The following is a 24,340-nucleotide window of genomic DNA, read 5'->3' on the forward strand; positions in this document are numbered from 1 at the left end:
TGAGATCTCTATGTTAGCAGCTTCAGAGAAGAGTCAATCTGTTCAGGACCTTGAGAGCAACTGAGCCATGCTCATAGCTAGGATTGTTTAAAAGCCGCCACCACAGAGTGCCTCTCCATTGAAAATACTCTCCCGTCAGATCTGCACAGCTGCATCCTTGCTTCCTGCTCTGCTCCTTGGCTCTCAGCTTTGCAACCCAAATTTGCTGAAGTTGAACTGCTGGACTGTGAAGACCGCTCTTGCTTCTCTGCCATTTGTCTTGTCCCATTTTCCCAGAACCTCTTGCACTGACTGCTTACATTTTAGTCCCTTCCCTTGTTTCCTAAGGCTAGACTTTGGGCTTGACTGCTGCTTACACTATAGTTAGTTATCAGACATTGCTTCCCTGTATATCTCTTGTAGTGTTTATGTGGGGGGGGGAGAGGGGGAGGGGGCTCAGCTGGCCTTCTACCTGCCTTAGTATTTGCCTAAAGTGCATCTTGTTAATAAAGCAATTGCAACTCAATCCAGTATATTTGCTTAGAGAAGCTAAGGAAGGATAAATGAACCCCAGAAACTCATGAATTGCTGCTCTTAAATTGTCTCACAGGATGAGGCCACCTATAAGCCCTATTACTGAGTCATATTGGTTCAGTGAAAATTATGGCGACAGATTTTTCTATCAGTTCCAGGACTGGAGAGATGCACATAAGACAGCCCTTCCAAAAAACTTAAATATACAGGCTTTTCTCAGAAAAAAAGGAAACTTTGAGGCTAAGAAGTTTGAGCTGCAGAAATCTAGACAACTATTAGAAAAGGTAAAGGTTTCCCGATCCACTTGTGTCTGACTCTACAGAACGGTGCTCATGTCCGTTTCTTGGCCGAGGGAGCTAGCATTGTCCAAAGACATTTTCCATGGTCGTGTGGCCAGCATGGCTATACACCAAAGCTCATGGAACATCATTACCTTCCCACTGAAGTGGTACCTATTAATCTACTCGCATTTGCATGCTTTCGAACTGCTTGGTGGGCAGCAGCTGAGGCAATAACAGAAGCTCACTCCATTTGCTCAGGTCTGTAATCTGGGCTATCACCTTTGCATCTGACAAGCTCAGTGTCTTTAACCACTGAGCCATCCTGTCCCCTTTTAGACAACTATTAAAGTGCTGCAAAGAGATACAGAAAACTCTAATTCATTGCTGTCATTGAGTGGTTGGTCAGATTTTTGAAATGCGTTTGAATATTAGTAGTTCAGGTTGTCAGTTAGGCTGCTGGTTTGAGCGCCGAGCTTGGCAATTTGGTTGCAAACATTTTGTCACCATTCGAGGAGACATTGTCAGTGCATTTTGAGTTGTGCTCATCTGTAGAACTCAGGTCTTTAGATACCTTTTCATGAGATGTAAATTAGTCTGAATGCTGTCAGAATATTTCGGAGTCATGGTCTGATTTCGGACCGTTTGATTGGCAAAAATAGATTTTTGCTGGGCTATAGATTTTTGTATCCCAGATCTCACTTTCTCTAAAAAACAATCCAGATATTACTATCCACCGAGAAAGGGGAAAAAGAGAAGGAGCAGCTGCAGGCATCAATAAAATATAATACACAACGGAATCAAAAATCAACTCCGACTCATGCTCAATTCTATCATTTTTTGCCCAAATTCTGTCCTCTGTTTGCAGCTACACGGAAAAAGTTGCAAGGTACCATCTCTAAACTAATGGACCCTGCACTGTATTACAAAGTAAATTATATTGGGTATCTGTAAGTGGTTGCGGATGTTTTCGCTCCCTCTACAGCATGGAAACTCTTTTTAATCCACTAACTAAAATTCATAAGGCCTGGATAGCCTGTGACTCCTAGCATTAACATCACCACACAGACAGTATACCATGTCTCTGATGTTGACAAACACCAGAGCTTTTTACAGCACATCACAGACTCTCTCCACACACAAAAGTCTACAAGCATTCAATAAGCTCCTATAAAAAGCTACCTGCAGTCTCGCTGAAAAAGTGGGATGCAGATAGAACATCAAACAGTAGCCTTTTCTCTACAGGATAGTTTAAAAAGGTGAGTTTTTGTTCACTAGATTCACATGGATACAAAGACACATGCTTGAGTATATACTGACAATTTAAAAAAAAAAGTCACTGACATTTTGTTCCATTACTATGTTGCCTATACAGGTTGTCCTCGACTTACGACCACAATTGAGCCTAACGTTTCTGTTGCTAAGCAAGCCAGCTGTTCTCGCCATTTTAAGACCTTTCTTGCCGTAGTTGTTAAGTGAATCATTACAGTTGTTAATGATTTAGTAACGGTTAGTAACACAGTTGTAAAGTGAATCTGGCTTCTCCACTGACTTTAGTTATTGGAAGCAGTGGTGGGTTTCAAAATTTTTTACTACTGGTTCTGTGGGTGTGGCTTGGTGGGCGTGGCTTGGTGGGCGTGGCAGGGGAAGGTTACTGCAAAATCCCCATTTCTTCCCGATCAGCTGGGACTCGGGAGGCAGAGAATAGATGGGGGCGGGGCCAGTCAGAATTTTTACTACCGGTTCTGCGAACTACTCAAAATTTCCACTACCAGTTTTCCAGAACTGGTCAGAACCTGCTGAAACCCATCTCTGATCGGAAGGTCACTACAAGTGATCACGTGACCCCAGGAACAGTTGCCAAGCATCTGAATTTCGATCACGTGACCATGGGGATGCTACACTGGTTCTAAGTATGAAAAAATGGTCTTAAGTCACTTTTTTCAGTGCCGTTGTAACTTCAAATATCCCCTAAGCAAACTGTTGTAAGCTGAGCACTACCTGTATTCTGCCAAATAAGTTTATAAGGTTTGAGAAGAGATGATCTGAAAGCATGCCACTTCTTGAATTCTCCCTTCTTTAATGAAACATTTTAGAGGTTCATATTGTTAATTGCTTAGCGAAGTAAAATCTCTCTTCTAACCTATATACAAGAATAGAATTTGTGATACTTTCTGATGATATCAACGTCTTTTAGATGTTCGCTTTGTTTAATTATAGGCAGCTGGTTTTTAATGTTAGTTTTCTTCATAAGTTGGAATCCACAAAAAGAAGGTTACACCTGGATCTAAAGATAGTTAACTTAGCCTCCACTATTTCCTTTCAGTACAGCAGTTTGTGTGTGTGTGTACGTGTTTCTCCCCCCTCCTTTTTTTTTTAAAGAGAGTAGGAAAGGTCAAAGCAAAAATGGAAAGCAGGTGCTTTCTGCATGTTGGATTCCAGCTTGAGATATATTTATTTCTGCCTTCCTTCTTTAATATTAGAGAAAAGGTAGGAATGGATAGATTAAGTTTCAAATAAGTGGTTCTTGATCAGGGGTGATTTCTCCTTACCTTTACTACCGATTTGCAATGGGGCTGTGCACACTTGCTTGCTTCATGCGCACACACTCTTCTGCGCATGCGCAGAAGCATTCTGATGACATCGAGGTCAGTGGGTGGAGCCTCCCTCCGGTTTTGCTACTGGTTCTATAGAACCAGTCCTAACCGGGGGCAACCCACCACTGCTCTTGATACTGTATCTGAAAATTTTGGGGATTGTTGTTAGTTTCTGAACTGCTATCCAGTGAAATAGCATTCCTAAACCCCATTGAAACTAGTGTAATTTTAAACACCAGATTTTTTTTTCCTTTTGTAAAACTGTTGAATGTATAAACCTTTCTTGAAACTCCTATGAACTCCTAAAAACCCTACAATCCTGTCTACTGATGTAAACCTTGCAAGCAAGACATAGGCCAGGCAGTAATTTAGCAGAACTTATAAACTGATACCAACTGGCAATCAAAAAATATGCCACAATTTCACTAATTTTCCCCCCTCCCCAAGATAATCTTGGCATAAGGGTCACTTGTTTAGATTGGCAGCTATTGAAATCAAAGAAATGCCATATTTTTTGGAGTATAAGACATACTTTTTTCCCTCCTAAAAGAGGCTGAAAATTCGGGTGCATCTTATACTCCAAAGGTAGCTTTTTTGAAGCATTTTTTCAGCCCTAACGAGGCACCAGCGAGTGAAGTGATCTCCGTGCTTTGCCTGCTCCCTCTGACTCTCAGCTGTGCTTTAGAAGCTTTTTTCAGCCCTAACGAGGCGCTAGTGAGTGAAGTGATCTCCGTGCTTTGCCTGCTCCCTCCGACTCTCAGCTGTGCTTTAGAGGCTTTTTTTTTTATCCCAAGCTGACCAGACTAAGGACGCTAGCGAGATGAATACCTGGTAGGCAGATTCCACACACCCCCCCCCATTTTCTTCCTCAAAAACTAAGCTGCATCTTATAGTCCGGTGCATCTTATATTCCAAAAAATATGGTAAGTAAAATTTCAGATCAGAAGGATGAAATAGGCCACATCAAAAAATGTCAACAATTCTTTGAAGCATGCACTCTAACCAAGCAGCAATCAACAAACTTGTATGGTTAAACCCTACTTATAGACTATCAAAATGTCTAGCCAACCCAACATTAGTGCATTAATTCAATAGCATTAACCCATCATAAAATAGTACATCAACAGCTAGGTAAACTAGACCTATCTTATTTATCAACTTAATATCTAAAACCAAAACAATTCAAAATGTTACCAGAAAACATTTCCGGCCTATCACTCAACAAGCACTCCATCAAACAACTATCAGTACTACTGATCATATAAGAAGCAACCCACACAAAGATAAAACAGATCCACTACTTTGTCAGCCAAATAAATAATTTATCAACAACCAAGCATCAATCACTTGAAGAACAACATCCTGTCACATGACTAGCACACACAAAACAGGCAAGACAGAAGGATATATAACTTCTGTCAAACAACAAAACTTCATTGCTCCAAAACTCCTACAATGAAATGTCTGCAACCCCAAAACCAAAATTTCAACAATGGAAAACACATTATACGTTGTTTGTAAACCATCCAGGGTAATTTAGGTGAGATGGGCGGTGTAGAAATTTCATAAATAAACAAACATTTCTAATGAATTGGCAGCTATACTTATTTTGCTATTCTTTATTTTCCCCTCCATTTTTGAATACAACCAAATTCAGCCTAGGGTATTTTTCTTTTTTTTTTTTAGTGCTGTTATTTGACATGAATTGATCTAATAATGGTAAAAAAAAAATTTGCCCTAACGGATTACAAAAACTCTCTCACAGGCAAACAACAGCAAGGTTTCATACATTTAGGTACAGTTCTCGGTCCATTTAGAACATGTTGTGCTATCAACAAAATTAGAATTTACAGTAGATATTCCAGAGATATTAATTTTCAGCAGGGAATTAAAAGAACAACGGTGTAAAACTTTTCTTGGGATGAAGATTGTATCCCTCTCTTGTCTATTCCTGTAAATAGTACTGCATTTTGCCCACTTTGGTGCCTGAAAATAAAATATAAATATTTACCGTAGTCCCCTCACCTGCTGAAGAATTTCTCAGTGCTTGAGGTGGCAAATGCAAATGCAAGAAATTCTAAATAAGATGTGGGAAATGTCTTCTTTTGCATTTGGCCACCTTAGTGATGGTCAAGAAGAGGGCTATGCTGTTATTTTGTCTCCTCAGAGATGTCTCTCATGTGCCTGCGCTGTTACCCTTTTTGTCACCAGGCAAGGCCTATTTGATTCATGTCTTCAAGGGCTGTAGTATGTCTTCTCCTCAGGAAAGATGGTTTTCCTGGATAACCTTCCTAAAAAGAGTGAACTTTGGCTGGTACAAAGCCATCTAGTCATAACAGACATGAACTTCTGTTATCTCTCTCTCTCTCTCTCTCTCTCTCTCTCTCTCTCTCTCTCTCTCTCTGTGTGTGTGTGTGTGTGTGTGTGTGTGTGGAGGGGGAGAGAGAGAGAGAGAGAGAGAGAGAGAGAGAGAGAGAGAGAGAGAGAGAGAGAGAGAGAGAGAGAGATGGATTCAGGTAACTGAAAAAACTTTTTGCTAAAGAGCCTTGCTTGCACATTGAAATATATAAATGCTTGCCAATGCTAATCTTCCAGAGCTGTTTTAAAGTTCCAGCGGAAATGTTTGTAGGATGTGTTTTGCCCATCTGAGCATGCTATGTGTTCTTGCCATTACAATTAATATTAAGTAAAGAGCACTACTTGTAGCATGAAGTTCTGTTCTTCCCAACACTACACTTCCTCAATATACATTGGCTCTTTGCTTTGACCAGGGCTAGAAAGAAACTCCATGGATGTCTCTTGGAAGATCTCATCATGGAGAGGCTGAAAGCTCAAATATGCATCTGATTTGATGTAAGTTGGTCTTTACCAAAAATTGAAATTACCATATTATAAAATGGTACGTTTTTTGCAAGATGTTTTGTTCCAGGTCAGAACTAAATCTAAGATTATTTTAGCAAACCCAATTATTTCAAATCTTGACTCATTAGCTTTTCATACAACCACCAGCACACAGGTTTGTGTGTTTGTGTACGTGAATGTGTTTCTATGAGAGACAAAGTAAATGTTCAGCACTGATGAACAGGGCTTCCAATTCTCAGATCAGAGAAAAAACAGGGGGGGATCTGAATTCTTATAGGGAATTATGATACCCTACAGTTAGTTTTATATTCTCCTGCTGCTTCAACACAACAATAAAAAATAGAACTGAAGAATCTTGCTAAAGAATAAAAGAGTAGTTAAGGTGAATAGTTGTTTACTGCTAAATCCAGAATTATTCTGCTAAACTAGACCATCTTAATGATTCTGCTAGATCAATCTGAGATTTGAAGGGATGAGAGTAACTATTTTGTACATGTCTTTTGTGTTCAGATGATGACAGCCTGTCATCTAATGATTCAAAATTAATCCCATTCATCTCTTTCTTCTTCCAAGAGAGAAGACAGCCAACAATTGCCAAATAGACTTTTGCCCTCAAGATCTCTTCTTGACATTGAAAGCCTTCAGGCATATTAAATATGGAAAGTTATAGCAGTAAATTCAGCCCTAAACATAATTACTTAGAAGTAAGTTGATGGAATTCAATTGGGATTACTCTCTAGCAAGATGTGCATGTTGCACTTGATGAAAGTTTGCTATGATGATGGCAGACAGAAAATCTGAGGAGAAGTCTTCATCTCCTAAATCTACCTGGGTTTATACCATCATGGCAGGAGGAGGGAGGGCAACTATTGAGGTAGTTTCCTATGCCTCTTTGTGGATAGGTCTTGGGGAAACAGGGTCTTTCAGATTAATATATTCATCCAAGACACATCCCAACTACTCATCACATACTACAGAGTAGCAACAATTCTGTATTTCTGTTGCTGTAATAGGGACAGATCCCTTTCTTTCGTGAAATGACTTCTCTCTAATTTCGGGGTGATCCAATGCATTCCACACAGTTCCTCAATTCATCTCAGAGAGTTACAACTGTACATTAGTCACTCTTTTACTGCTAATTAAGGTTAATCAGCAAATAAGAACTTTGGCTTGTGATTATGTGGGTTATAATTTTCATCAGTAGCCAGTATTATGGCTTAATAATTTAATGAACACCAAAGACTTTCTAACTCTAGAAAATGGAGGAAGGGTGAGGAACTGTCTTTATGCTGTCATGATATAGTTAAGAAGTTTTGATTCTCTGAGCTCCCACTTTGATTATATAGAACGCTCTATAGAAATGATACCCCCCACCCACCCTTCAAAGTAGAAATAACTGGAATTCTTATCCATGGCTATCATGTAGAGTTGACAAACTACATTTTAGAAAGATGTAATCAACTGCAACCATGACTATATTCTCCCTTAATTAGATTATGAACACTGACAAACATAATTTTTGGAAATAAAATCTCACTGCGTTATGGATAATTTATGTAAATTGATATGGAAGCTGTAGCAATCAACTTGACATTTGAGCTGTATGTGTCAATAGAGGTCTTTCTCAGCAGAGCTACACTGTTGATAGCAATCACATATTCTCTGCAGCTCTTTTTATTAAGCTTGGCTATTTAATACTTCAGTAAGACTCTTTTTATATTGTTCTCTTCTGAACATTTCTTAATAATATACTAAGCAAGCGTTTTCTTTTCATTTTAAGTACTGGCAAGAGATCCAGAAGCCAACTCCATTAACTGGCCCATTTCCCCCCCCCCTTTTTTTTTTCTTTCTCTTTCACACTCCATTTGATTAATCTTGACCACCTCATTTGGTCCCCTTTTCCCAAATAGGTCTGCCTGGACCAGCTGTACTTTTGCCTTGAGGTAGAAAGCACCTATAAAATGAAGGGGAAAAAAAAAAACATGAGTCCTTTCATCAGTAGGAAGTCAGACAGCAGATCTGCAGAGAAGGGCAATCTACCCAAGTTATTATCCATTACCCTTTAGACCATCAAAAATATTTAGTGACTTCTTATAAAGAAAATCTATATAAAATGTTTTATAGATGCCATCTACCACCTGCTAGATTAGCTAAAATGTTTAAAAAATATGTCTAGCAAATGTTGGAAATGTAACCAAAAAACCGGCCACATTTTATCCTTTGTGGTGGACTTGTGTCAAAGCAAAAAAAAAAAAAAAAAATTAGGCAAAGATACACAGGTGGTTAGAAAAGATGATAGGAAAACATGTAGATTTTAAACCTGAATTGTTTTTATTAGGTATAATATCAGAAAAACTTGATAAGAAAAGTGTATATTTAATATTACATGTCTTAACCGCAGCGAGGATTATTTGTGCACAATATTAGAAAAATGAAGATATACCACGAGATGAAGAAATAGTCAAGAAGATTGACTATGCACATTGTGCAGAAATGGATCGATTGACATTGAAAAGTAAACAGAAAGAGGATGTAGAATATTATCAAACATGGAACTTATTTCACCCATGGCTGGAAAAAAGGGGTGGAGATTAAGAATGTTATTTGTATTGTTAAGCTAATTATATACACAGACAAGACAATGTTTATTAAGCACTAAGAAATGTATTTAATAGAAAATCAATTAAAAAGAAAAAGAAATATTCAATGGAGGAACAAAATAAATTGTGATAAAAAGTAGACACCCCCCCCCCCATCTACCACCTACATCTTTCCAGGGTTCCAAGGCAGGTGATGCGCCCTACATTCTCATTTCAGTATCTCTCAGTTCTTGATTTTTAAAACAAAAAGTCAATCCACTCCATTCAGTATTGGCACTTCATAGGTTTTTGAAGCATATGTCAATTGCACGCATCATCAAGACAATTATACAATGTCTGAAGAATCAGAACTGACTTCGTTTGCATTTTCTATGCTAAGGTGAAAATTAGAATACAGTTTTAAATCAGTTTTCATATTCTGTGTTACATGGGCGTCTTCACAGGATTGAAATAGACTTTGACATGCTGCAATGGCATGTGGGAATGACCCTGGGATCCCTTCGGGAATGATCATTTAAGAGAAGGCATAGCCCACAGCTCCATAACAAGCAGAGATTGAAAGAAACTTCAGAAACTTATCTGGCTGTCAAAGAGATGGTGAGCGATTTATACTTTCAGACTTGCAAGATTCTGTTAATGTAGCCTTCCAATAAAGTAGAATTATGAAGAATTAATAGAGTCTGATTTTGTTTACTGTCTGGTCTATTTTGAAAGGCTGATACATACATAGTCTATAATAGACTTTTGTTAAAAGACATAAAGGAGAAGAACTATTGGCAGTATTATTTTTTATGTGATTTTATATGGATTTTTTTTTTTAAAAAGGTGATTTATGCAGAAACAGGCTATAACATTTATGAACAAATAGATGCAAAAGCGATACAAACCATAAACAGATTGTCCCATCTATTTCAAACTATCTTTTACAGCAAAAATTATATTATTGTGAAGAAATTAAACAATGGCACCATTCTGTTTGCGAGGGGAGACACAGCATATATTTCGCAAGGTATATACTTGAGTTTATTGAAGATTAAACTGTAAATTAAATGCAGTCTATTCAAGGAACATTTGTTGGAGTTATGGACATCTCATAATTTAAGACAGCTCCAGGAAATCCTGAGGTAGATTTCAGACATTCATCACAGAATTTATTCTGTACAGCTTGCGCCCATATTTTTGCGTTGATGTACATTCAAGCCCCCTGGTCTGTATTCTGACCATTTCCAGAAATGTCAGTTTCTTTTCTGCTGCGCAGAAGTCTCCAGCATATAAATCAAATAAAATGTATATATACACCATTCATTTATTCATTCTTATAGTTCTATTCTGCCTTTTTGCTCATAACCTAATTACCTAGAGAACTGACACGCTGAAAAAGTGTAAAACCCAAGTAATGTTATAATGTTATGAGCTGAATATAATATATATAGTAAAAAAAACAAATCTCCTAGGCTGAGAATTCATACAAAGACAATGTTCCTTGAACCAAAATGATGCCAAGCTCAAACCTCTAAGTAACCATCAATTTGGTGGGCTTCAACAGGGACCTTTCTCTTTCCTCACATTTATCAGGTGGTTTTAAAATGCATTGAAATTTGTGATGGTAGTGACCACATATGGTGAATATGTGTGTCTTAGAGTTCATATATTGCTGTCACTCTCTGAGCTTAGTTTTTGATAGCAGATATTTCATAACCCTATCAGCACAATTTTGGAGAAGGGTTTGTTGGTTGTCAGGGTTTTTATATATCTTCCTGCTTGCTTGCTTGCTTGCTTGATGTGTGCTTGGATAGGATGGTCATATGGGTGGATGCTATTCTGCAAATGATTGATGCCTTTTGGTTGGTAGATTATTTATTGGGCTGATCAAGTGGTGATTCTCTTTTATCTCTGTGCTGGTAGCTTCCAGTGTGATTGGTGGTGCTGACAGCTTTGTGATGGGAGTAGCTCATTGTGTGGGGGTAGTCTTCCTATGGTATTTGAATTGTTAATGGGTTTTGGTCATTGTGTTCATAAAGAGATGTGTCTAGGTTATCTAGATGCTGCTTGATTCTTGCATGATGGATGAATATTGTTGTGTGTTAGGTTGATGCAATAATGTTGGTCCTTTGGTTATTTTATTTTATTTTTTTATAATTCAATGGATAGGGTTTAAATCTTCATGTCTTTGATTGTTGCTTGAGTAGTGTGTTGTGCTTCTAAGAGTTCTCTTAGATTTTTTTTTTTTTTTTGATGTGGCTCATTCTATGATGGGAATGTTCTATTAATTAAAATGTAAGTTTCAAATTTACAAAAATGTAAAATAAAATTCATACTTGGTTGCAGAATCACAAATGACTAGGTTTAAATTATCCTGCTTCTGACCTATTATGCGAAGATCTAGGTTTAAAAGTCTGGGAAAGGTAGAAAGAAAGGAAAGAGAAGAAGAGGATGTCCAGCAACAAGGGGGTGGATTCAGTTACAGTGACAATATGATGTAATGTAATGAGTGCACCATTGGGAGATTTGAAAGAACAGGTGAGGGACAGATGATCATGGAGAAAATCTATCTATGTGGTCAGCAGGAGTCAGAAAAATGACTTGATGACATATAATCAATCAAAATTTCCACGAATACCCCAGTGATGGAATGGGATCGTTTGCTACAAAAATTATTTTCATGTATTCTCTTAGAAATGGATAGACATGCATTTTCCATTCCTTCAATTATGCAGAAGTTCTCAGTGAACAAAAGATATGGTTTATCAGCCTAAAATTAGAGACAAAGGATGCTGTCATTGAAAGAGACTCTTGAAATAAGTGACACAACTCTCTTGATTGTATGAGAAGCAGCAACTGCAAAATTGCTACCATATCATCTCCAATTGTATAAATCTATAGTTTACATATATAAAGAGATCAAAGCTGGAGCTTCATGAAGGTGTACATCCAGTCAAAAGCCAACTTGGGCCAGTCCTGTTTTACTATAATAATAACTAAATAACAATAACTAAAAAAAAAATTCAAGCATCAGTCTATGTGCAAATATTCAATAAAACACAGACCTTCTAAAGTATTGTTCATTTTTAACATATTATAAAGAATCGTACATAAAAAGATTCATATTTTTAATTAGTTTGTCAGCTAAACTTAGGTACTTGATATATATTTTCAAAATCAAGATTTATACATTCCAGTGCTGGAACTGCAAAATAACTTTTAAAAAATGTTTGATTTCTTTTTTAATCTTGAGTTCATTGTCCTGTTGTTTTCGTTAATTGAGTAATTATATTATTCAGCTGTCTTTCACCTAACTAATGAACAAAGTCATTTATCTTGTTTAGAATGTTTCTTGAATTAATGTAGCATCATGCATGCCAGTGGCTTTTGAATTTGATGAATCTTCACCAGGTCAACTAACTCTTGAAAGGTTTTAATGGTTAATTTTATGCCAGCCCTTTAATTAAGTCATATCATAAACAATTGTTATATTAAAAAATGAATTCCTTACAACTGCTTCAAATTCATCCCACCGTGTAGTCATTTATATAAGAAGCCTAAATCTGTATTTTAAATATTCTAGAGCACTTATCATCAGAAAACTAAACAAAAAAAGTTCACTTCTTTATCCTTTATGCAATGTTCAGTTGAATTTGTCCATAGTGTTATAACTGGGATAGAATTTGAAAACTTTAACATTTTCAACCTGTTGTTTTTATTGATTTATGTATTTATTTTAGTGGATTTATGTGGCTGCAAATTTCACATATGTGGCTCTGGGTATCTCACAATATTAAAATTAATTAATTAAAATTTTTATTAATTAAAAATTAATAAAAGTAAATACACTATTATAAAACCAAGTGAATCTGGAAAAAAAAATTCAAAGTCACATTTCAACATAGCCAAGTAACCAAGCCATGTGTTAGGGTGGGTGTTGGCCACCTGTGACTCCAGAGCCGCATGTGGCTCTTCGACACCTCTCCTGTGGCTCCCTGCCTACCCGGTTGTGCTACCTGCTCTCCACCCAAGACACTGGCCCAACCTGGTCACGCAACCTGCTCTCTGCCCCAAGAAGGCACGAGCCTCTTCGCAGAGCCATGCAGCTGAAGCACCCCATGTGTTTTCTGTGCATTACCCACTACCAGCTGCTTTTTGTAATTCCACATTCTTCGCAGGCAGCTCAGTGCCAACTGCCATCCCCTTTGTGTCGGCTTAAGAAAGAGGGAACAGGTAGGAGCAGCTGCTGCCACCAGATGCAGGGAAGAAGAGCTCCCTGCCGGCTACGCACCTGAGCATGCAGTGGCGGCAGTGGGAGGAGGAATCATCACCACCATGATCCCACCCCAGGAGCGTATCCTGCTTGTGCGTATGCATGCAAGGGAGAGAGATGAGAGAGAAGAAAGGGAATAAAAAGAGAGAAAGAGAGAGAGAAATGAGAAAATAATGGAGGGAGAAAATGAGAGAGAGGAAAGAGAGGAACAAATGAGAGAGAGAGAGAAGGGGAGAGAGAAAGGGAGAGAGAGAGAGAAATGGGGGAGAAAGGGGAGAGAAAGAGAGAAAGAGAGAGAAATGAGAAAATAGTGGAGGAAGAGAATGAGACAGGAAAAAGAGAGAAACAATTGAGAGAGAGAGAAGCGGAGGAAGGAAGGAAGGAAGGAAGGAAGGAAGGAAGGAAGGAAGGAAGGAAGAAGAGAGGAAGAGGAAAAAGAGAAAAACATCTCAATGCATCACAATAGGAACAGGCTCAGGCTCAACCCATCCAAGACCGAGTGGCTGTGGTTTCCGACGTCCCGATATAGTCAGTTGACGCCATCACTGACTATTGGGGGCGAATCATTGGCCCCCACGGAGAGGGCTCGCAACTTGGGCGTCCTCCTGGATTCACGGCTATCTTTAGAAGAGCACTTGACGGCAGTGACCGGGAGGATTTTTCATCAGATTCGCCAGTTGCGTCCCTTTCTGGATTGGGACTCGTTACGCACGGTCACTCATGCCCTCGTCACCTCCCGCCTGGACTACTGCAATGCTCTCTACATGGGGCTTCCCTTGAGGAGCACCCGAAGGCTCCAACTGGTGCAGAGTGCGGCCGCGCGGGTGGTAATGGGAGCGACATGGCGCTCCCATGTAACACCTCTCCTGCATGAGCTGCACTGGCTCCCGGTGGTCTTCTGGGTGCGCTTCAAGGTTTTGGTTACCACCTTTAAAGTGTTCCATGGCTTAGGACCTGGTTATCTACGAGACCACCTACTACCACCAATAGCCTCCCACCGGCCAGCACTCCTCCGGGTGCCGTCAGCCAAACAGTGTTGACTGGCAGCCCCTAGGGGGAGAGCCTTCTCTGTGGGGGCACCTACATCTGGAATGAGCTCCCCCCGGAGATACGGAGGATCCCGGATCTGCACACCTTCCTCCGTGCTGTGAAGACCTTTTTATTCCATCAGGCGGGCTTGGCCTAATCTCTTCCCTTTTTTTAAATATGTAAATTTTAATCTGTTTTTAAATTATTGGGGTGTTTTAATCTGTCTGGGCCAAAATGATTTAATTTGATTTTATTTGGTTTTTAAATTTTTTGTATCTATGTATTTTATTGTTTGGCTGTTCACCGCCCTGAGTCCTTTGGGAGTAGGGCGGTATACAAATCAAATAAACTAAACTAAAATAAACTAACAATAACTCAAGTGATATGATTGAGTTTGACACCCATGATCTAGAACCGTGATGGCGAACCTACGGCACGCATGCCACAGGTGGCACGTGGAGCCATATTTGTGGGCACGCGAGTGTTGGCCTAGCTCAGCTCCAGTGCACATGCGTGCACCGGCCAGCTGATTTTTGGGCTTTCCGGTCTTACTGGAAGTCGGGAAATGGGCCATTTCTGGCCTCTGGAGGGCCTCTGGAGAGACCATTTTCGTCCTCCCCAGGCTCCAAGAAAGCCTCTGGAGCCTGGGGAGGGTGAAAAATGGGCCTGGGGTGGGGTGCATTGAATTATGGGTGTGGGCATGCACACGTGCGACCCCCCCCATGCTCCCCCCACTTTTGGCACACGACGGCAAAAAGGTTAGCCATCACTGATCTAGAACAAAAAACTTTTGAATGGATAAATCTATTGTATTCATCCACAAAGGACTTCATAATCATAATGAAGTCTGAACAACTGAGAGATTGAGAAACACACACACTAAACATAAAAGAAGCATAAATAGCAGTGGTGGGATTCAATTTTTTTTACTATTGGTTCTGTGGGCGTGGCTTGGTGGGCATAGCATGGCATGGCATGGCATGACATGGTGGGTGTGGCTTTGTGGGCATGGCAGAGGAAGGATACTGTAAAATCTCCATTCCCACCCCACTCCAGGGGAAGGATACTGCAAAATCCCCATTTCCTCCCGATCAGCTGGGACTTGGGAGGCAGAGAATAAATGGGGGCTGGGCTAGTCAGATGTAGTATTTACCGGTTCTCCGAACTACTCAAAATGTCCGCTACTGGTTCTCCAGAACTGGACAGAACCTGCTGAGTACCATCTCTGATAAATAGACCTTATGTAATTAAGACTTAATTTCATACAAAAATGATGTTGAAACCAATGTCCAGATTAATGGAAGGCAAATTTGCATTTGTTTTGTTTTCTCCAATATTTGAAGTTCCGTATATCTCAGGTTCCTTTCACCCCATATGTGGAGAAATTTAAAGTTACTAATAAGGGCTTGGGAAAGACCAAACTGCATGAATTTTTCAAATTAGTAATTCTGAGGTGGGACAGGACTGTGCTGTATCAGCCTGTATCCACCAGGAAGTAAGGGTTAATTCAGTAGACCCAATATAGCTGAGAATATAAATGGCTTTATATCTCAGATATTTTGGAGCTAAACAGTAACTGTCCTTTATCAGATAGAAAATTAATGTATATAAATAGCTTGTAGATTGTCATGTGCCATGTGCTATCAGGGCTCTGCTGCTCCTGGATGGGATGATAATTTCATGCTAAACTTCAACTTTGATATTAAATATCATTCAACCTTTGAAGGAATGTCTTTTGTGCCTGATCCAATTCAATGGATAGAAGGGGAGGTCTTATTTACACAATGATTTTTCCCTGAATTATTCCTGTCAATTTGGCAAGTTCTTAAAATAACAACCTAAACCACATTCATACTATTTTCTTTAAAAGAAAGGAAAAGGACCCTTATTTTCAGACAACTCCTTGAAAGTCATTTATCTCAGATGCACTGACATTCAGCAGCATAATTTGTTATTTCAAGTGACCTATGGAATGTTTCTTTGCTAGGAAAGGATAAAACAAACTTTCTCCACATAATTTATCTCGTTCACAATTTTTTTTTTTTTAAAAAAAGGGCCAATAAGATGTTCAGATGCACACAATGCAGCCATGATTAAAATAGCAACTGTTGCATGGATATAATATGCAAAAGGCACCTGAGCAACCACTATATACGGTCTGAAATAACAAGAAAGGAATTGACAACTGTCTTCTTCAAGCAGTCTTTTAAATACATGAAGATTTGAAACTATGTAGAGAACAGGTTCATGGAACCTGCAACATTTTCAAGTTGAACAAAGAGATTAGAAGGGGAACTGTATCACATCCATCTTAATGCAAGTATCTAAAAAAATAAGGTCTTGAACTGGGCAGGTGGCATATGAGAAAAATGATTGGGAAATATTGATCATTAGCATTGAAGAATGATTTCAGCTTTCAATATGGCTGGGTTTGAATTACAAAATAAGAGCAAACATCATCTTATTCTTTTCCTTAAGGATCCAGATATCTTAAACTGGTCCTAAACCATGTTATAGAGCTGGGCAGATATGACCTCATAGACAACCCTCACTCTGTCAAAGACCTTGGAGTACTCATCTCAAACGATCTAAGCACCAGAGCCCACTGTAACAGCATTGCCAAAAGGCATTAAGAGTTGTTAAACTAATCTTGCGAAGCTTCTTCTCCAGTAATTGTACTGGAACTAGGGCATACAAAACCTTTGCTAGACCAGTTCTCGAATACAGCTCATCTGCCTGGAATCTGCACTATATATCGGATATTAATACAATTGAACAAGCCCAGAAGTAATTCATGAGACGAGTACTCCATTCCTCTGCTCACAACAGAATACCTTATGCCACCAGACTTGAAATTTTGGGCTTAGACAATTTACAACTACTCCGCCTTCAGTCTGACCTAGACGAAGTACACAAAATTACCTGCCTGTCAATAACTACTTCAGCTTCAACTGCAATAATACACGAGCACACAATAGATACAAACTTAAGGGAAACCACTCCAAACTCGATTGCAGAAAATACGACTTCAGCAACAGAGTGGTCAATGCCTGGAATGCACTATCTGATTCTGTGGTTACATCCCCAAACCCTCAAAACTTTAACCTTAGACTGTCTGCTGTTGACCTCACCCCATTCCTAAGAAGTCTGTAAGGGACGTGCATAAGTGCACCAATGTGCCTATGGTCCCTGTCCTACTGTCCTCATTTATTCGTATCCATTTCCTGTATTCATAATCAGTATATCTGTTATCTTATACATATTTGACAAACTAACTAACTAACTAACTAACTAACTAACTAACTAACTAACCAACCAACCAACCAACCAAAACAAACAAACAAACAAACAAACAAACAAACAAACAAACAAACAAGGAAAATTCTGCGTCTTTGGCCCCAATCCTAAAAATACTTTCTTGCACTGGAAGAAAGTACTATACAATTTACCAGGATATGGCTCCAACCTGTTATGGCTCACAACCAATTACATTTTACCTCATGTTCTAAGTTAAAGAAAAGGAACCTGTGTTCTGGGCCTACATCTTCCAATAATATGGCCAATCATAAGACATTTTGGAAATTGTACTTTGGTAAGATCTGGAAGCCCAAAGTTCCTATCCCTATTCTAAAGTAACCGTTATGAACAGTTTCTGCTTGACATTAAGAAGAACCATTGAACTTAAGGTGGTATTGATTGAAATGAGTTCTGATTTCTTATCAACAATACTGGAGCCAAACATTTGTATAGTGACCCAATCCTGTGTGGGCAACTGTTTTCAGTATACTTTCATTGATTTTTCACTTTGCCCCATGTAACTAAGTTTCCTGAGGGTAAGCAACTGTTACAGCAAATCATACCAAAACTTCTTTAGCTGAAAATAGCAGGGAAATGTCAGGGAAAAGTCACTGTTGATGGATGAACAGGCCTTTCTGGCAAAGCAAAGAATAAATACCATATCCCTCTCATCTTCTCTCACACACACCTGAAGCAGTTTGATATATACATACAGTAGGTAGTACCTCCAGTATAGTTCCTATAAGGCAGGTATCAGCAATTTATTTGAGATGACATCGAAACCTGACAGCAGGTTGATGACAATAAAAATGTTAATCTCCCAGGCAAAAGCCATTCCAATCCTGATCATTTAGAAATTATTTGGCTGTTGTGTACCTTAATTAATTTGTTTACTATATGGAAAGATCTTGCTTAGAGTATTTAGTAACCATTCAAAGGTACAATGACATTGAAAAATGTGACTTATGATCATTTTTCACATTTTTACAACCATTACAGCATACCCATAGTCATATGATCCAAATTCAGACGCTGACTCAAATTTATGATTGTTGCAGTATTCCGGGGTCACAAGATCCTCTTTTGCAATCTTCTGACATGCAAAGCAGGAGCAGGTTTCAAAACCTGTCGCTACCGGTTTGCTCGTGGGTGCGTGTGTGTGACGCTTCTGTGCATGCACAGAAGTGTCTGGGCGGGTAGGCGGAGCCTCCAGCTGCCACTGCTACCAGTTCGCCGAATCCGGGGCGAACCAGTAGCAACCCACCACTGATGCAAAGTCAATAGGGAAGCAAGATTCACTTAGCAACCATGTCACTAACTTAACAACTGCAGTGATTCACTTAACAACTGTGGCAAGGAAGGTCATAAAATGGGGCAAAAATTTACTTAACAAATGTCTCACTTAGCAACAGAAATGTTGGGCTGAATTGTAGTTGTAAGTCAAGGACTACCTGTATTTAAATGAAACCAAGACATAGAATGAAAGCTGAACAAACAACGTATCTGTCCATGTATCATAATGAGAAATAAGATCACAATGTGTGCTGTTTTTTAAAAGTGTTTTTGTTTTTCAAGGGATATATCAAGAAATCCAGCACTGATTTCTCTCTTAATCTACTGTAGAAAACCAGAGTAAATGACCTTGAAGAAAATAGGCAAGGACTGTTATATAAGCAAAGAGGGGCTGACACATTCCATAAGTCCTAGGAAACAAGATAATATTTGGAAGAGACTCAGATACGCTTCTTCCTGATTTGTTCAGATATAAGAGAGAAGGAAAGTAAAGCATAAAGTTTACAAGGTCGTAATATTTTGTCATTGTAGTATAGTTCAGGTCTTTCAGTAGAGTCTGTTCCCAAACTGGTATATCCTAACATCTGCCACAAATTTTCAACCACCTTAAACTAATTAGTATGCTTTTTTGTTACTACTTTCTTTGTATCTTGTCCAGTGTCTTTTATTTAAATGGTAAACTTTGCGGGAAGGAGTAACTTTTGTTTCTATCATTTCTGCCTTTAAAACTGTCAACAGCTATGTTAGCTGTATTTCACACACTTAGCAGGGATAAATTGTTCAATAAATGGTTTCTCCAATCTGCATATCTTTTAACATTTCCATAGAGTAAGGGAGGATCGGCATGGTGGCTCAGCAGTTAAGATGCTGGGCTTGCTGGCTGGAAAGCCAGCAGCCCAAGTTCGAGACCCAAGCGCCACGAGACCCAAGCTCCCAATCTCACCCCCAGCTCCTGCCAACCCAGCAGTTTGAAAGCATGCAAATGTGATTAGATCAATAGGTACCACTTTGGTGGGAAGGTAACAGTGCTTTGTGATGTCATGCTGGCCACATGACCGTGGAAATGTCTTCGGACAGCGTTGGCTCAATGACCTTGAAATGGAGATGAGTCCTACCCTCCATAGTTGGCAATGACTAGCAGAGTATAATCCAGAGGGATGCCTTTACTTTTTTATATATACAGTATATATACTAAGGAAACCATTGGAATCTTTCAGAAGTTTTAAGATTTTATCCTGTGCCATTAACTGAATGCATAATTGAATAAACCTCTGCTATCAAGCAAGCTATACAGTTCAACTGACAACATCAGAGATTTTATTATGTATTCTTCATGACATAAATTTCCTTTATGTATTTTTAATCCCAAAGAAATTAGATTTCTTCTTCTGGAGCCTAACAAGTCATCTTTCACTTGCAATATTTTAGCCTAACCTTCCTTTTCCTAAATAGCAAAGACATGTTTTTATAACAATGATGTATTGATGTAAAAGTCTTCTTAGCTCTCCAGGTAGTATTGTGGAAAATTATTGCACGTGCATGAACCTCTTAGAAACACTTAAGCAGATACTGAAAAAAATGAATATACAACTACCCTGTTTCCCCCAAAATAAGACATCCCCTGATAATAATCCCAATCAGACTTTTGAGTGCATGGCAATAAGGCCAAGTGCTTATTTCAGGGTTCAAAAAAATATAAGACAAAAATATAAGACTATGTGTACTGTATGACTATGTATGACTGTAACCTTGTTGCTGGTATCTTTAAGATTTATATTGACTATTTCCCTATGACTATCATTAAGTGCTGTACCTTATGATTCTTGATGAATGTATCTCTTCTTTTATGTATACCAAGAGCGTATGCACCAAGACAAATTCCTTGTGTGTCCAATCACACTTGGCCAATAAAGAATTGAATTCTCTTCTCTTCTCTTCAACTAATAAAGGCACCTGGCCAGAAAGTTAACTATGGTAATTTAGACCAGCAACTCTGTTCCTAAATGATGCAGTTGTAAAGTGACATCACGTGATTGCACCAATTGTGACACTTCCAGCTGCCACTGTTTTGGGGTCACCTGATCACCATTTATGATTCCTACCAGTTTCCCCATTGATTTTGCTTGTCAGAAGCTGGCAATGAAAGTTGCATATAGTGATCATGTGACCACTGGACATTACGATCGTCATAATCACAAGCCAGTTGCCAAGTGCACAAAATTGCAATTAAGCGACTGCAGGGGCTCTGTGATGGCCACAACTACAAGGAAGAGTCATCATTCAGCACTGTTGTAACTTCACATGGTTAATGAACAAGGACCACCTTGTACAAGTATAGTACAAGTGAAAACAAGTACAAGAAAAGTGTATAATACAAGTGAAAACAAATGTAAAGGTAAAGGTTTCCCCTGTCAGGTAATGTCTGACTCTAAGGCCGTGATGGCGAACCTATGGCACACGTGCCACAGATGGCACGTGGACCCATATTTGAGGGCACACGAGTGTTGCCCTAGCTCAGCTCCAGCACGCATGTGAATGCCAGCCAGCTGATTTTTGGGCCTTCCGGGCCTACCAGAAGTCAGGAAATGGGCTGTTTCCGGCCTCCAGAGGGCCTCCAGGGGGTGAGGAAGGCTGTTTTCGTCGTCCCCAGGCTCCTAGAAAGACTTTAGAGCCTGGGGGAGAGTGAAAAACAGGCCAACCATGCCATCGCGTGCCAAAAGCGGGGGGAGTGTCGGTGGAGCACATGCACATGCGCAGGAGGGCAGGGCACAGGGGGCATTGAATTATGGGTGTGGGCATGTACGTGCACAATCCCCCCATGCTCCCCCCGCTTTTGGTACGTGACGGCAAAAAGGTTAGCCATTACTGCTCTAGGGGACGATGCTCATCTCCATTTCTTAGTTGAAAGAACCAGCATTGTCTGAAGACATTTCCATGGTCATGTGGCCACCATGACTATTCACTATGGCACATGGAACATTGTTACTTTCCACCAAAGTGGTACCTATTTACCTACTTGCATTTGCATGCTTTCAAATTGCTAGATGGGCAGAAGCTGGGTCAGTAACAGGAGCTCACCCCATCAAACAACACTCGGGTCTCAAACCCAGGCTTTCCAGTTGACAAGCTCAGCCTCTTTAACCATTGTGCCCCTTATAATTATAATTGAGAATAGAAATGGGAAATTGTTGGGATTCTGTTATGATCATCAGTCTTGTCTGGATGATTGCAACTCAGCGCAAAATGCTGAAGTAGGCTATGGTTAAAAAAATTTCAATATGGCAATTATGACAATGTGACTGAAGCTCATAGGTATGATCATCATCTTGACCTTTTGGGGCAAAAGCCCCATACATGCAGATACACCTGAGCTGCAGTCTAAATAAGTACTGTAGATAAGTTTGACTGCTCCACATCCTTATTTCTTCATAGCAAAGTAAACAAAACAGAATTTGTTTCATTAATAGGAGTGTCTCATCCCAACTTGGACATGATATTTATGAATTTCAAAACAAGCCAGTTGTCTTCAATTCACTGTTTTAAAAGCATTACACAAGACCTCCATGGTCCCTTCCAACTGTTATTCTGTTATTACAGTTAATTGAAGAGTTACAGGTTTTGTTACTTACACCCAAGTAAAGACAACTGTAGTTTCTCTTGTGGCCTAAACAGTTACCCAAGTCACTATAATTTGTCTAAATGTGGTCTTCCCCCCAATACACATAATATACACAGATCTATAAGGTGGAGTTGTCTGCACACATATATCCTGCTACCAAAAGTCATACATAAATGTATAGTGTATATTCACACACAGTCACACAACTTCAGCATTATCTTCAGACTAGAGAGTCTAGATTTTCCTGCCATATTAATAAACTTATTACAACTCTTCATTAGGAGAAAGAGAATAATCACTCCTTGTCTTCTTTGAGACGTAGAGAAGAGGAAGACTGATTACTCCCAGAACTCCTTTAGCATTCAGAAAAATTAGGGAATAAAACAGAGTTTCAAAAACAGGGCAAGCTGGTTTATCAAGTCCAATTGGAGTCTGAAGAAGATTGGGGCACTCTGCAACCTGGATGTACCAATTAATCTATAATACTGTTTAGGAAAACAAAAGGGAAATGACGTCAAATGCATTAAATTGTGACTTTCCATGATCCTGATCGATATATATAATAATATCAAACACTAAGCATTCATGATAACAGATGGGGAGCAATGGTGGGATTCAAATAATTTAAAAACCAGTTCTCTGCCCTAATGATTTCTTCCAACAACCAGTTTGCCAAACTGCTCAGACCGTTAACAACCGGTTCTCCCAAAGTGGTGCAAACTGGTTGAATCCTACCATGGGGGGTGGGGGGGTGGGGGGGAGGGAGAATCTCTTTTATAATCTAAAAGAATGAAATTATATAGCCTTATCAACTATTGTCAGGGCACTAAAAAAGTTCTGAGGTGAAGAAGCTTCTTGGATGAGAAGTGAAACATCTTCAAAGAAAAACAAGAAAGTCCAGTTGCCTCTTAAAAAAGCAGCTTTGGGACATGCTCAAGTAATATATTTTGGGTATTCAGCACACTATGCTAAACTGTCCAGAGTAGTGGTGGGATTCAAATTTTTTTACTACCAGTTCTGTGGGCATGGCTTGGTGCGCATGGCAAGGGAAGGATACTGTAAAATCTCCATTCCCTTCACACTCCAGGGGAAGGTTACTGCAAAAATCCCATTTCCTTCCGATCAGCTGGGATTCCGGAGGCAGAGAATAAATGGGGGCGGGGCCAGTCAGAGGTGGTATTTACTGGTTCTCCGAACTACTCAAAATTTCTGCTACCGGTTCTCCAGAATTGGTCAGAACCCTCTGAATACCACCTCTGGTCCAGAGTAACTTTGCAGCATGAGATTGGCAGAGTATAAATTTAATACATACATACACACATACATACATACATACACCCATACATCAGAGGTGGGTTTCAGCAGGTTCTGACCAGTTCTGGAGAACCGGTAGTGGAAATTTTGAGTAGTTCAGAGAACTGGTAGTAAAAATTCTGATTGACCCCGCCCCCATCTATTCTCTGCCTCCCAAGTCCCAGCTGATCAGGAGGAAATGAGGATTTTGCAGTAACCTTCCCCTGCCACGCCCACCAAGCCACACCCACAGGACTGAAAATAAAAAATTTTGAAATCCACCACTGATATACATTCATTCATACATCTACTCAAAATGTTCAGTTCCTAATCCTGAAAGAAAACTCCTGCACAACAGCAGTTTCTGTTCACATTTCTCAAAATGCTCCGAGTGAATACTTATTACTTGAATGTAAAACAAGAGGGAAAATAGCTCAACTACACAAAGAAAAATTAGCTTAAGTCCTGACATGCACCAGAATATAAAAGAGAGGAAAGAAAGATCTCTCTTAATGCCTGAACTATGGTAGGAAATATAGATCCATAGTTTACTTATGCTTGTCACTGTACCTCTGATTCAAATAACTCTATATATCTTTTAAATATGCATTTTATTCTTTTTTTTGTTGAAAGAAAACAAAAGGACCTCTTATTTAAAATGAGAAAGGGTAACTCTAAAATGAACATGGGTGATAAAAGCAGAA

Source organism: Pituophis catenifer, unplaced genomic scaffold, assembly GCF_029215685.1.
Source record: "Pituophis catenifer annectens isolate HBS135680 unplaced genomic scaffold, rPitCat1.0.hap2 SCAF_3, whole genome shotgun sequence".
Taxonomy (NCBI): domain Eukaryota; kingdom Metazoa; phylum Chordata; class Lepidosauria; order Squamata; family Colubridae; genus Pituophis; species Pituophis catenifer.